The following is a 15,585-nucleotide window of genomic DNA, read 5'->3' on the forward strand; positions in this document are numbered from 1 at the left end:
ATCACCACAGCTGTCCATAATTGACTCTGAAATGTAAATTCATAAAGCTGCTGATATGGGTTTCACTCCATGTACATTCATCCTTTTGGACCATTGCTGGAAGTATTCTACATAAGGATGTGTCCTATGCCATATTCATTCTTTTTTGCCTCAGATATCATGGATTTAGTGGTAGCATTTATATTATACTACAACACATATGTCTTCAGAGTCTCTTTTGTTTTATGAATAGCTGACATGTTTTCTTAGTTCACACCATAATCTTTACAAACAGATAGAATGGGCACCCTTTGAAGCAACTATTGGTCAAACTGAATTGGAAATATTTAGAAACCAAGTCCAAGGTCAAATGTTGTCAGTTATGTGCACAGTCCACTGAATACAAGTACCTAACATTGAGAAACTACTGATATCAATAGACGTAAAATTCTCAGAGAGGTGGGATTAAGAGAATTACATCTTCATTCAACCTCCCTTTTATAAATAATGTGTTTTTGAAGAATTCAAGACCTGGTCCCCCACATACACACACTCATTGAAGAATGACAAAAAAAGGTTGTATTCTGAGGGTCTCATCTGGAGTGTACCATGGGTTCATGATAACTTATGTAATTCTTTGATTAATCTTCACCTCCTCCTGGAAAAGATATCTGAATGAAGAATCACTGCCAATTTGAATCATGTTTTAGTTATTTCTTCTCCAGGCCTTCCTTTCTTTTTCTTGAAATTATACAAGTGTGGACAATGCTGTGGAGAGAAGTTTCTGCAATGGTGGAGATTCTAGATTTTAGTTTCAGGTATTATACTGGAAGGTATTTAGAACGGGATTCGGCAACCTCTGGTCCATGGATTGGTCTGGGGCCTGTTGGGAACAGGACTGCACAAGTGAGCAAAGCTTCATCAGCGCATGCATGGGATATAGGTAGCACACAAAACCATCCCACTTTCCCACTACTGCTGGTCTGTGGAAAAAAATGTTTTTCCTGAAACCGGTCCCTGGTATCAAAAAGGTTGGGGCTGCTGGTTTAGAACATACAGGTAGTCCTTCACTTACAACTTATGACCACAGGTGAGCTCCAAATTTCTGTTGCTAAGCAAGGCAGTTATTGTGCCTCATTTTAAAACCTTTTTTTTGCTACAGTTCTTAAGTGAATCACTGCAATTGTTAAGCGAATCTGGCTTCCCTCATTGACTTTGCTTGTTAGAAGCTGGCGATCACATGTCCCTGGGATAGTGCAACTGTCATAAATACATGCTAGTTGCCCAGCACCTGAATTTTGATCACATGACCATGGGGATGCTGCAACAATCATAAGTGTGAAAGCCGGTCATACATCACTTTTTTCAGTGCTGTTGTTAACTTCAACGGTCACTAAACAAATGGTTGTAAGCCAAGGATTATGTGTACATTTATCATTTGGAATGTTCTTAAATGACGCAGCAGTATTCAGCAGAACCAGGAACTACCGTACAGATATGAAAATGCTAATGAAGTGTTTTTTGCCTGATTGAATCTCTGCAGTGAAATCCCCCCCCAAACTTTCTCCCAATACTGAAGCTTTTGAAGTAGAAGTATAAATTCCCCGAGGCCCTATTTAAAAACTCAAAATCATTTTGTTAAACAGAGTAAATATTGAACAGACTTTTCCAGAGCATTGCTGATGCAGATTTAGAGGCAAAAATTAAATCATTACTATTCACTGACATTTTATTTTTTTTTATTTCAATGTGCCTGAAAAGCCTATTGGGTGCAGCTGGATTCCACAATTGAAAGGTGTTTTTTTTTTTCTTGGACAATTCATGGGCTGCTGAACTATTTTGTGTAATGATGCTTCTTTCTCCTCCCCCAGGAGTGGAATTGCAGAACCCTCAAGAATTCATTGTGATGTAATACACAACCTGTAATGATTATTTTGTGAATAACATCTCTTGTATTCAGCCTAAACCAGATACTGCTATTGATGCAGAATCAATTATGGGATTGTCTGGTAACTGGATCAGTTTCAATTTATGGCACTGAATGACACGGCAGTCTGTTTAGAGTAGTACATTCCATCACTTATCTTATGGATCCTTGCTCTATTTTGGCTTGGCATGTGTAGCTTGAAAGTTATTAAAAGAAGCCTTAATAGAGAAACTTACAATATGAGGTAAATATCTCCTGTTTAAAGGAAGTATAGAGAATAAGGAAGATGACCTTGACAAGAGATAAACCAGCTCTATTACCATAGCAATGAGGGGGAAAACATGGCTTAAGTCTAAAACAAACCAATCTCAATAAAAGTAGCCATAGCTTTCCTGACAGGAGACCATTATTAGACCACTTCCAAAGAAGACAACACTGGATCTTTTGGAGATGGGCAATTATAGTTGAATAAGTGTGATGGTTTAAGTATGAGTAGACCTGGATGCAGCAAATCATTTTGAGCTACTGTATTTCAAATAGGCTTCAGAGCAGGCAATGTGGTTGAGACTGACATGGAGAGTTACTCTCGTGATTGTTCTCATCCTCTCTGCTACTTTTGAAACAACTGATTGTGATGTGATATCCTTCTGGGAATTGTTTTTTCCTAGTGGATTTTTGGCAATGTTACTTGGAAATAATTGCTCCCTGAAATAGACACTAACCCATGTTGTCCTTCGGGGTTCTATTTTGTCTCTGATGTTTTCAATATTTTCATGAAAGTCTTAAGAGAGCAGCAAATGATGTGGAGCTGGGTGTTGTCATTATGTTGATGACATGCAAATCTGTTTCTCTGCATCATCTTCAAGTAATGGTGTGTTCTACTGAATGTGGGGAGGGGAGGTTGCTTCTGGACCAATTTCTCTCTCTCAGCTAGAAACACTCAAGAACCCCTCTGTGAGGGAGATGGGTGGTTAAAAAGTTTTGTATAGTATATAAATAAATAATAAATTCTGCATCAATTGGGTCCCTTACTGCAAAAAAAAATGATCTTAATTTTCTGGTGTATGCACTGGTGACCTGCACACTTGATAACTTCTATACCAAGATATTTGTCTAGTCCAAATGCTGCAAAATTTGGAAGCTAAGATGGCCTCTGGAAGTTTTTAAAAACGTCCCCATTTTTATATGAACTAAATGCATTGTAGTTTCTTCCCACTGAACTATAATGTTCTTCTTGGTACACTGAAAGCCCAATTTGGCTTAGGCTACAGAATGACTCTTTTCAACACAGTATGGTTCCTTCTCAGCTTATTTATATTATCTAAGGAGATTTGTGTAAAGATGGAGGCTCCTTTTGCATGAATTGTGCTTTCCTTGTAGCCACCCTGGCTCTTTTCTTTCTCCACTGTGTTTAGGGACCCAGTCTTTTAATTTCCTTTCTACAGTACAATATGTCCATTTGAATACACGTTTATCTGTTTTTACTTGTTCTTAAGGCCTCTGATTTAATTTTGATATGTTTTGTCATAAGCTACTGAGATAGATCAATAAAGCTCGTCAATAAATAACACAATAATAAGTCTAATAAACAAGGCTAGGCAGCCTGCTTCAATTGTAGTAAATAAAATCAAATTTTTATTATGGTCACAAACCAGGATAACAATTGCAGTAAAGTTTACGGTAGTTAATCCTATGCACTTAGAGAATGGCAAATTGGACAAGACTCCTGTACAGTATTTTTTTTTAGTTTTGGGAAGATTCTAAATTGCCATCTATTATCAATCTGAAAAGATAATGTGGTTAGGAATAATTATTTGATCTTACGTTTAATCCATCCTTTAAAATTTTCTTTTCATCTTACAGTTCACAGAGGGACTAAAGTTAGGTTTCATAGGGTATTTTTTTTCTTTTTTTTCTTTTGTTGATTGCTGCTCTAGTAGAAAAGAATTAGAAATGTTGTACAGTATCTGCAGGTCCCAGTTTAATCACTTCATTCCCTCTGAGCTACATTGATAATACTTTTTTTTTAATAAAAAGATATTTATTGTCTTACTGTTCGTGGCACATTTCAAAAATCTTGCCATCATCCTTATGATCATTCATATTAGTGATGATATTTGATGTATATCCCATTGTGTAGCTGATGACTAGGGATTTCACATAGCATGACCTGACCAAGGCTGCTTATTGTTTTTTTTGGATGAATTCAATTCAGGTTGCCTACTTCCAAGCCTGTCACTTCAATGTATGAGTATGTATACACGCACACAAGCAACATATATACATTTTACCATATTCCAAAAATATATCTCATTTTAGTAAAGGTAAAGGTTCCCCCGCACATGCGTGCTAGTCGTTTCTGATTCTAGGGGCCGGTGCTCATCTCCGTTTCAAAGCCGAAGAGCCAGCGCTTGTCCAAGGACGTCTCCGTGGTCATGTGGCCGGCATGACTGGACGCCAAAGGCACACGGAATGCTGTTACCTTCCCACCGTAGTGGTCCCTATTTTTCTACTTGCATTTTTACGTGCTTTCGAACTGCTAAGTTGGCAGAAGCTGGGACAAGTAACAGGCGCTCACTCTGTTACACGGCACTCGGGATTTGACCCGCCAAACTGCCAACCTTCTGATCGACAGGCTCAGCATCCTAACCCACTGAGCCACTGCGTCCCTTATATCTCATTTTAGTGGTATGCAATATTATGCTGAGTACTTAGAAAAGTAAAAATTAGTCAGCCAAAAAATTAAACACATAAAATAAGAAAAAGAAGCATAGCTAACTCTAGTTTACATCATCATCGTTCATCTACCTCCCTCTATTTGCTGTCCTTGAAAATTATACATGCTTCTTTTTTAATTTTGCTGTTTCTTCTTTAAATTTATTACCTTCTTTTTTCAGGATCTCCTCTCCATCTAAAAACTACTTTTTCAATTTTCCTCCTCCTCTTGTCTCACTCATTTTCTCTTCATTTACTTATTTTGCAATTGATCCTCATTCATACTGTCTATCACAGTTTCCCTTTCTCTTAGTTTCACAAGCATACAACATAATTTATTTTATTTCATTTATTAATTCATGCTCTTTATCATTTTATCCTTTTATATTCCAAGTCACGGTCTTTCATATACCACGATGAGCCCATAATAGACATGGTTAATTAATATTATTGATAATACAGATAAAGTGTAAATTAGCTCACCTTTCTTAGTTGTACCCCTACCAGATGCAGCCAACACTAAGAACAGTACCAAGTCAGTTTGGGCACATTTTAGTCAGTACGTTAGAAGTGCAATTAAAAATGTATGCAAGCATATCATTGCACCTTGCAAGCCGACGTACTGTTGCCCATACCTCCCCAAGTATGTGTACTCACACACATAAGATCCCATTCAAGATTATAAAATCTTTCTAAGAAGCACATTTAGAACTCTTGCTGGTAAAGAAGATGAAAGTTAATGAATAGTAATGAATAGCATCTTTTTACTGGAATTCCCTTCAGATGACATTAAGTGACAGAAAATATATTACAAGATAATTAACAGAAGCTGAATATCATAAACCATTTTCTTTATGATTAATTTTTTTTTCCTCCAGATATGTTGTATTGGCTAATGGAGTCACATTATAAATGTTACAAAATTATTTCTTCAAAGCAATGCATTAAACACAAGGATTTAATTTATTAGTTCAACCTTGGTGCAAATTAAAGGTTATAAATGTATTAGTAAAAAAACAAAAGATAGCAAACAAAAGACCACAAATGATGACAACTAAGATATGAAATTAATTTCTTTTAAATTAAAATTTTGTGTATGTGAGTTTTGCAGCACTGATTCACTTACTAATATGCCATAAGGTGATTAACTTTCTACAAATCATTTGTTTATGAAAGTGGATGATTAACATCATACAGATCATTTGTTTATTTTTGGAGAGAAGATTGATATGGGGAAGTCTTCCAACTGCTGTGCTATTGAATATTAATAAATGGGATGCAGTTTAGACACATTTGAATTTGAAATAGTTGCATCAGTAGTAAAAGTAGGGGTAATACAATTGCTACATGCTGCCATTGATTATGTGCATTCCTTTTTCACCTTGTCTAACAGTATGGTCCTGAATAAGGTGCACTGTAGCATTGACAATACAAATGAAAATGGAGCCAAGGCAGCTTCCATGGAAGGATTGTTTCTGGAGATGTTTCTGCCTCATTATCAAGGATTCCTCAATTCTTCCAAGTCCCACTCCATACAGTAGAGCTCCTAGTTTTCTAGATATATTTTTATTTATTTTATTTATTTATTTAATAATATTTATATACCGCCCTTCTCCCGAAGGACTCAGGGCGGTGAACAGGGCAAGAATAAAAATACAAAGTTACAAAAATTAAAAAAGGATTAAATATATGCCCACTAAAAACAGTAAATACAATATTAAAACACCAATAAAAACAACAACAAAAAACCCCACCAATCCCCCATCAGGCCAGGCCGGCTTGTTTGAATAAGAATGTTTTTAGATCGCGGCGAAAGGAGCGAAGATCGGGCGCCATCCGGAGCTCAACTGGTAACTGATTCCATAGCTCCGGGGCGCCCACAGAGAAGGATCTCCCCCTGGGGGCCACCAATCGACATTCTCTGATCGGTGGCACCTTGAGGAGGCCCTCTCTGTGGGAACGTACAGGGCGAAGGGAAGTTGATGCCGGCAGCAGGTGTTCCCTAAGGTACTCCGGACCCCTGCCATGTAGGGCCTTAAACACCATTACTTTAGGGATGCTCTTGAGAAACTAGGATAAAATAATCAGTCTTGGCTGGTCCCCTTCTGTGAGGTTTTCTTTATAGCCAAAATAAATAAAGTTGAATTATTATTTAATGGATATGACTGACAGCATAAGTGCATCTGAGTGGGTACATGTAGATTTTCTATCACATACAAGTGATAACAGCAACCAATCAATCAGTCTTGGCATGGAGGTATAACACTCAAGCAATGTGTTTGTGGACTTTCTAAGGGAGTAGCCTCTCAGTCTAGCACTTATGAAAGAGCTAGAAATTGTTAGGGCAGGGTTAACACAACAACCACTCAGTTTAAGGACTGAAAAGCATAAAACAGTCTTTAGAAATGTAGGAAAGACAGGAAGAAGAAGCAACAAGTTAAATTGCTACAGGATTCTTAGTGAATTGCATGCTCATGCAGTCAGAGAGGACAGCCAGTTGTTTAATATGCCTGCTGTCTTACAATAAGAAATCTTATCAGGCTGTGTCATATTAAGAATCTGAGAGACTTCTGCTGAGTTTTAACCTAATAGCTGATTTAAGCCATGTAAAGAGGGGTGGGTGGGAGATTTATTGCTGAGTCTTGGTCCAGGGAGCCTGACATCATCTGAGAGCCTGTACATTGTAAAGCATTTCTTATAGATAGTAAATTATTGAAAGAGAACTGGATGATGCATTTGAAGATAGAAAATTATGCATTAGGCTAGAGAGAGTGTGATAAAGTAAGCTGAAAATTGGTGGAAAATGAGACAGATCTCTTTAGTGAAGCAGTTGTCTGAAAAGAAATGATTTTTTTCCCCTTTAAACATCCTGTGGGAGAAACCATCACATATTGCAATAGTTCCTAAATTTGGAATCTTGCATCATTGATAAAAAGTGATTTGAAGCAGAAGAGAGAAATTAAAGAAGACAAACTGTTTTCCTTTGCGTACTGATTTTTGATTTGGGGCAATGGGAGTAAGTACCTTCCCTGAAGCCCATTCTGTTGTCCCCTCGAAGCATTTCAGAGACAGAACTTGGAATCTTGCTTCAGAAATGACAACATCTTGAGCTGTGTATGTCCGTGTAGACATTTGGGAGGGGCGGGGGAGTCAGATTGTGGCAGTACAGTACATGATTGCAAATTCTACATAACAAAAAAATTAAATGATTGCAAATTCTTCAGCTGGTCTTCATTCTGAAAGCAATGGATAAGGGGAGAGAAGCGTTACAATTCACCAAGAACACAATTGGGGTAGCAATGGCCCATAACACTAGTCATACTTTTCTCTTTCCTTTTCCCCCTATTTTCGGTTAATTAATCTGACAAAAATCTATAATAAATTCCAGTGCTTGCAACTATTTTTTTTTTAAAAAGCGGTTAGCTTACTAAAAATAGCACTTTCGTCCACTTCTTATTTATTGTTATTATCCTAAGCTGTGGAGTCTAAAAGAACTGCGCTTCTGGATCCCTTGCTTTGTATTACTGAGCTGTCAATAGGGCTGATTGAAGTGAAACAGATTGATGAGGATGATGAGATTACATGATAAGCCTGCCCCGCTTTGGCAAATAGTTGTCTCTTGATAGTTAATTCTCTTCTGACATATAGTAAAAGAGCAGAGTTATCAGAGTGCTGCTCTTGTAGTACGCTAAAGTTACTGCTTATCAGCCAGTAAAATTTGTTGTACTGTGACTAACAGCTATGTTATGAGTCCTCTGTGTACTGGAAATCAAAGCCGGTTTATGGTTCATATAATCAATAATAGGAACTGCTCAAATAGGTCTCAAGCTGCTCCATTTTGTAAAAACAAAAACAAAAAACGATGAAAAAGGAAGGTATTTGACTGTGCTCTTCCTGAGACCCTAATTCTACCCAACTTACTTTGTATAAAACGGCAGTAATCCAGACTTTCTTTGCTGAAAATGAAGCATGAAACCTTAGAACCAGAACATTTCCTCACTTTTATTTTTTTTATTTAAATGACATAAACTTCTTTCTAAATAATGCTCGGGAGCACTTTTTCATTCTATCCAGGAAAGCTCATGTGATTTAAATTGTTTTTGTGGGTCTGGAAATAGCATTAGATGTTCAAACATACATGCAAACATCCAATCTTATATAATACTGTACAACCTGGGTATGTTAGTCTTTGAAAGAGCCATGTTTGGAAAGCAATATTGCAGGCTAATTCTGCTGACTGCAGACTGGGAGCTGTTTGGCAGTTCGATTCTCACCGGTTCAGGGTTGACTCAACCTTCCATCCTTCTGAGGTCGGTAAAAGGAGGACCCGGATTGGGAGCAATATGCTGACTCCATAAATCACTTAGAGAGGGTTGTAAAGCACTGTGAAGCGTTATATAAGTCTAAGTGCTATTGTTATTGCTATAGGGAAGTCCTAAAATATATTAGATGGTATCTGAAAAAAAAGATGGAAAGTTATGCCAGGAGAACAAACTATTGTTGAAAACTGGCAGCTATTAACACTTGTCAATTAGCTTATCAATTAGCTTTCCCCTCCGGTGCATTTATGTTTATGCACATCATTTTTTGCTTAGATCTGGTTAAGTAAAAATGTATTCCATATTTCAAACAACCCAGTGGGACACTTCAGTCCTTGTAAGTTTCCTAAATATCAATGTTTGCATAACATTAAGAGGTATATTCTATTTACAATAGCAATATGGTACTTTTTAGGTGGAGATATGCTATTCCACTCCCCAACAATGCTGGTATAGTATGATACCAACATGAAGGGACAGACCAAGTCAAAGAGGTTTTGGGGGGCAAAAAAGATTGATTGCATTGAATTGAATTTGATTGAATCTAATGATTTTGTTTTAGTTCATTGATTAGTGGCAATATTGTTTGTCATAGATCCCTGTTTTCAGCCTCCATATATTCTATTTTAAGTAAGCCTTGCTGGAATTTCAAAAGAGTAGCCTGTAAATCTACATTAAAGCAAAATGATCCAGAGACACATTTATGATGGCATAAGCTTTAATGGATTGCAGTTCACTAAATCAGATGCATGGAGTGCATATGAATGTAGGGATTCTAGATTACAAAAGTTTCCATCATCATAAATTGGGTGGATACTTTTCCTTGCTAGGATTGCTAATGTAATTCTTGAACTGGAACTAGACAATGACTAGACCAGTAAGTGAAACTAAAGTTTTGACTTCTTTAGAGGTAGATCATGGAGTTTTAGCATGTTAAAGTAGAGCTGATGTAGTTCCCATCTTCAAAAATGGGAAAAAAATAGATCCAGGAAACTACAGACCTATCGGCCTGACCTCAATACCTGGGAGGATTCTGGAAAAGATAAACAACAAATCAGCAAACACCTAGAGGCAAACAAAGTCATTACTAAAAGCCAACATGGGTTTGTCAAAAACAGATCATGCCAGACAAAACTTATTGCATTCTTTGACCAAGTGACAAAATTAATGGACCAAAGGAATGCTGTGGATATAATTTATTTGGACTTCAATAAGGCATTTGATAAAGTAGATCACAACCTACTACTTGATTAGATAGAAAAATGTGGGTTAGACAGCATCACTACCAGATGGATTCGTAGCTGGCTGACAGGCCGTACTCAGCGTGTGGTCCTCAATGGAACTGCATTTACATGGAGGGAAGTGTGGGGTGCCCCATGGCTCTGTTCTAGGCCCAGTGCTCTTCAACATCTTCATCAATGATTTGGATGAGGGGATGGGGAACTCATCAGATTTGCAGACGACACCAAACTGGCAGGAATAGCCAACACTTCAGAAGATAGGCTTAAGATACAGAAGGATCTTGACAGACTTGAACATCGGGTGCTATCTAACAAAATGAAATTCAATGGTGAAAAAAGTAAGGTTCTACATTTAGGCAAGAAAAACCAAATGTATAGGTATAGTATAGGTGGTATCTTGCTCAATAGTAGTAACTGTGAGAGGGATCTCATAGTCCTAGTGGACAATCACTTAGATATGAGCCAGCTGTGTGCTGGAGCTGCCAAAAAAGCCAACACAGTGTTAGGCTGCATTAACAGAGGGATAGAATCAAGATCAAGGAGAAAAGCATCCTAGAACTAAGGAGAAACTTCCTGACAGTTAGAACAATTAATCAGTGGAACAACCTGCCTCCAGAAGTGGTGAATGCTCCAACACTGGAAGTTTTTAAGAAGAGACTGGACAGCCATTTGTCTGAAATGGTATAGGGTTTCCTGCCCAAGCAGGGCGTTGGACTAGATTACCTCCAAGGTCCCTTCCAACTTCTTCTTGTTGTTGTTGTTGTTGTTGTTGTTGTTGTTATTTTGATGTATTTTGGTTTAGTAAGTGCTAGGAATAGATACCCTCATAAGCTTTCAGTCGTGGGGCATGGTCTTATTTGAAATACATGATAACAACTCAGGGCAAAATGTATTTATATAATACATATACCAACAACTGCAGAACCATTCAAAGACAGAGAAATGACAAACAATATCTGGAAAGAGGTAAAGCATTCAGTGTTGCTTTGCACCACTGGATGAGCTGCATATAAATTTGATAAACAAATTTGATACATAAACTTGAAGGGAATTGGTGGAATTTTTCTCCTGATAATGACAAAGGTACTCGGAGAAACAATCAAATTTCTTAGAACAAAATAGTTCTTGTCATTATTGGCATAGACATGCCACTCATTCAAAGAAGGGCTAAGCATCATCCTGTGAACTTCTAACACACTGAATATCTTCTCTATTGCTGCTCATTCCTCTAACTCAGCAGTCCCCAACCTTTACGGCTTGGTGGTCCACTTGGGTGAAAGGAGAATTGATCCGCATGCGCTGGCCCGCCACTCACACAGGTTGATTTGGGCACATGCATGCCAGCCTGCCACCCAGACAGCCTGGTTCTGAACATGCCACGGCCCAATAGTAGGCCATGGGTTGGAGACCCGTGCTCTAAGTAGCACACAGAAAATAGATGACACACAAAGAATCTTTTCTTTGAAGGGAGTGAAAAAGGGAGGATTTTAAATCCCGATAGATGTAGTTATCATATCAGCTGTAGGAAGGATTGTGGTGTCGAGGAAATATGAACGTGTTCCAATATCAACAAGGCAGTTTTGAGTATTCAGATGACTGAAACAAAATAGTTTTGTTCCAAATATAATATCAAACATGAAATGAGATCAGGTCACTTACAGGAACATCTTTCTGCTATTGGATCAGTCTGTTCCAAGCCTTTTTATAAGGCCTTAAAATAAATGTGGTTGAGCTTGGGAAACCAGTTGGTGTGGTTGAGCCCATATTCTGGTTATATTGATGGTGTTAATTGATTTTATCTTAGCTGCTATATTTGTCATATATTGTTTTTTTGTAGGGGATGTTTTTATTTTCTGTTAGCTGCTCAGGGTCAAATGTTAGAGATGAATAGCTATATAAATTGAATAAATAATTTTTTTCAAGGTGCATTAAGCTGAGTATTTCAAGTGTTCCAAATTATATAGTTGAGTTGTTGTCTAGTGACTCATAAGGTGATTGCTTTTTTATCATTTTTAAAGTCATAGCAGCAAAATAATCAGCTTACAGCAACTGATATACTAATGTAGACTATGATATCAGCAAGGACTATTGAGAGAAAAGAAGTGCAATAGCCAGTCAAAAGATTATCCACCATTCTTACCATGCCTAGAGCACTATGGCTAGGTTGAAAGAACTGAACAATCACTAGGTGGTAGCAAAGAGTTCCTGCTTTTTGAAAGTTCATGCTGTCATTTAGTATTTGTTAGGATTTTTGTAGCATTAGTCTGCCAGTTGTTCTGAGAAATTAGCATGCTTATTTTAAAAACATATTGCTATGGAGCAGTTCAAATTCATGTTGGTGGAGGGGTGCATTGGGGAGAGTTTTCTCCTGTAGGCAAAGGGACCAACATGTATATTTAAAGAATTTGAAAAGATTCCTGTCTGTGTTTTTTCCTATTGAGAAGTATTTTAGTCTAAACAGATATTCAAATTGATAGGAGTGAGGCTACATTCCTGTGGTTTCATAGAATAATTTATTTTAATATTTTAAATAATAAACATCCTTAACCAGTTACTTGCCATTTGGCTGGTGGTTAGCAGTTGACACAGATTACCACCCTATCTAGTCTTGTGGAGTTGAAAAACAAGAGAGCAGTAGCTGGTTCTGATTTTCCATTATGTCCTATGGCTGAGATATTCAAATTATTTTAAGTTTTGTTCCAGTGGAAGGTTTCAAACTTGAAATGAAACATGTATTAGAGATAAGCAACATATGGGCACCAGCATGTCCTCAGACAAACCCAGTGGTTTCTCCAGGGTCCACCTGACTGTTTAAATATTCTTTTAATGAAAGCAAATTAAGAAGCAGGCCTGCTATAAAACCCCAGGCTTTAGTATCATCTTGCATGGAAGAATGCCTTTGGGTCCATAAAGGCCTTATTGAGATGGTAGAGAATATCCTGGAGAGCTAGCTAATGGATGCTGTGTGACTGATGATGCCTTTCATGATAGCCATTCTGTGAATAGGCAGATGTCCAATAGCAGTATCTTGTGAGTGTGTCAATTACATGCTCTCAAAATTCCAAATATGAGTCTGTCCCAAAGTTGGCCTGTTTGAGTTAGGACATACAAATTACGTTTTAGACTTTGTAATTTTTCTTTTTCCTGCCTTTTTTCGGAAGTGGTTTGCCTTGCTTCCTTCCTAGTTGTTGTTGTTGTTGTTAGTTGCGAAGTTGTGTCCGACCCATCGCGACCCCATGGACAACGTTCCTTCAGACCTTCCTGTCCTCTACCATCTTCTGGAGTCCATTTAAGCTCACGCCTACTGCTTCAGTGACACCATCCAGCCACCTCGTTCTCTGTCGTCCCCTTCTTCTCTTGCCCTCCATCTTTCCCAGCATTAGGCTCTTCTCCAGTGAGTCCTTCCTTCTCATTAGTTGGCCAAAGTATTTGAGTTTCAACTTCAGGATCTGGCCTTCTAAAGAGCAGTCAGGGTTGATCTCCTTGCTTCCTTCCTAGGGCTGCATACCCAGCTGGCTTTGTGCCCAAGTAGGGATTAGCATGGGGTATGGGGTATGGACAATTTTGTTTTTTTAGAAATGATGATGAGAATGTAAATTGACAATCTTTTAAAGCAAACCTTCTTTGAACTGAAGTTTCTTACCTCAGTTGGAGCTTGAGGGGGAAAAATAAAAGCAAGAAAATTGAAGAAATTGGTTTGCTCATGCACCAAATTAATTATTGTAAGTTTTTTTTTTGATGGGGAGGAAATGAGGCTACAATCTTGGTGACTAGAGATACATTATTCTTAGTGAATGGACAGGCTATAATGTTTGTTGCAAATTTAATGTATTCAGATATAGATTTTTTTAAATATTTATAGCAGATGTATTCATTAATAGAAGCTGGAAGCCTCATTCTACATATTCCAGTGATATGTGGCATGACCTAAGCTTCTGGCTTCCAATATTTCTACAAGTTGCATGACAGAAGCAGTAAACTAAAAGAAACATCAAGCAAGAAAAAAAATCAAATAATTTGTTCAGATACTGGAAAGCAATGTAAATGAAACATAATGGATTTAATTTAACAATTTAGTGAAACAAACATGAAGCATGAAATGTGTTTGGATAGATAATGTAACGTTTATTGAATAAACTTAGCTTTTAGGAAAAAACTGGATGATTTTAGTAATAGTTGCATAGTATCACCCTTTCTCGTGGATCCTTGCCTTTCAACTATAAGCAACCCTGCAGTTTTGGTCATTAAGACATTGTGGTTGTGAGTCAAGTCACCATATGACTGGGCTCAATTTTACAACCATTTTTACCACAGTTGTTAGTTGTTATGTCACCACCATCATTAAACGAATCACGTGGTTGTAAGTCCAGATGCAGCTTATTCAATGATTGTTGTTTTGCCAGAAAACAGCAATGAAAGAGATTTCTGGGGCTGCTAAAAGAAATACTCAAAAGTGAAGAAATGCTACAGCTCACTTAAACACTGAATCACAGGACAAAGGCCTTATTTTGCAACAGAAACAGATATAAAAGGTAAAGCTAAAGGTTTCCCCTTCCGGGAGGGGGCGATGCTCATCTCTGTTTCTTAGCTGAGGGAGCCAGCGTTGTCCAAAGACATTTCCATGGTCATGTGACCAGTATGTGGTCATGTAAGACAGTATAGTACTAGGTACTATTCATGTGACTAGGTACCATGAGGGGTGCTGTGCTTTGAGAAATCTCTTCTTCTTTGTTCACCTCAGCTGCTAATATAGAAGAGGCTTTGTTTATTGAAAACCACACCAGAATTCAATTGCTGAGAGACATCTTTCGCAGAAGTCTAACCATTAAAGTGTGATTAATATATAACTTAGTATTATAAACACTTTGATATCATAATGTAAATAATCCCTCTATAAACTATTTTTCCTTGATTTCAAGTCACTATGATTATAGGCTTAGTATAATTTTGATTGGTTCTTGAATCTCAGTAATTTGCTCACTTTCTACTTACTGGCATGGAACAAGCAACCAGGTACTTCCAACCACCCTGAAATAGGAATGCAGAAGAAATTCATTTAGTCTCCCTGAAAAGCAATTATTATTATTTTTTTCATTTTTTTCAAAATATTCAAGCTGAGAAACATTGCCTCTGAAAAGGTAATATTTGGGAGCACATATTGGGATTGCAAATTGGGATGCAAGGTTTGTGAAATTGTTCAAAAGTGTTTTGCCTGTACAGATTTAATTGTTCTGCCTCGGTGAACAAACAGTGATTCAGATATTTGGAAACAGACTTTTTATGCAATTTAGCCCATAAGACAAAACATGTAACAGCCTAAAATTGTTTTCATAGAATGTTTGAGACAATGTTTAAATCAATTTTGTTACACATTTTTAAAAAATCGCCTAACCTGTTTTGTTTA

General features: G+C 37.4%; 1 protein-coding gene across 3 annotated transcripts in view; it reads left to right on the forward strand.

The window, feature by feature from the left end:
- Positions 1-15,585, forward strand: part of PDIA5 (protein disulfide isomerase family A member 5) — a 255,436-nt gene that overhangs the window by 175,009 nt on the left and 64,842 nt on the right. The window lies entirely within an intron of this gene.

The sequence above is a fragment of the Vipera ursinii genome (assembly GCF_947247035.1).
Source record: "Vipera ursinii genome assembly, chromosome: 1".
Lineage (NCBI taxonomy): Eukaryota > Metazoa > Chordata > Lepidosauria > Squamata > Viperidae > Vipera > Vipera ursinii.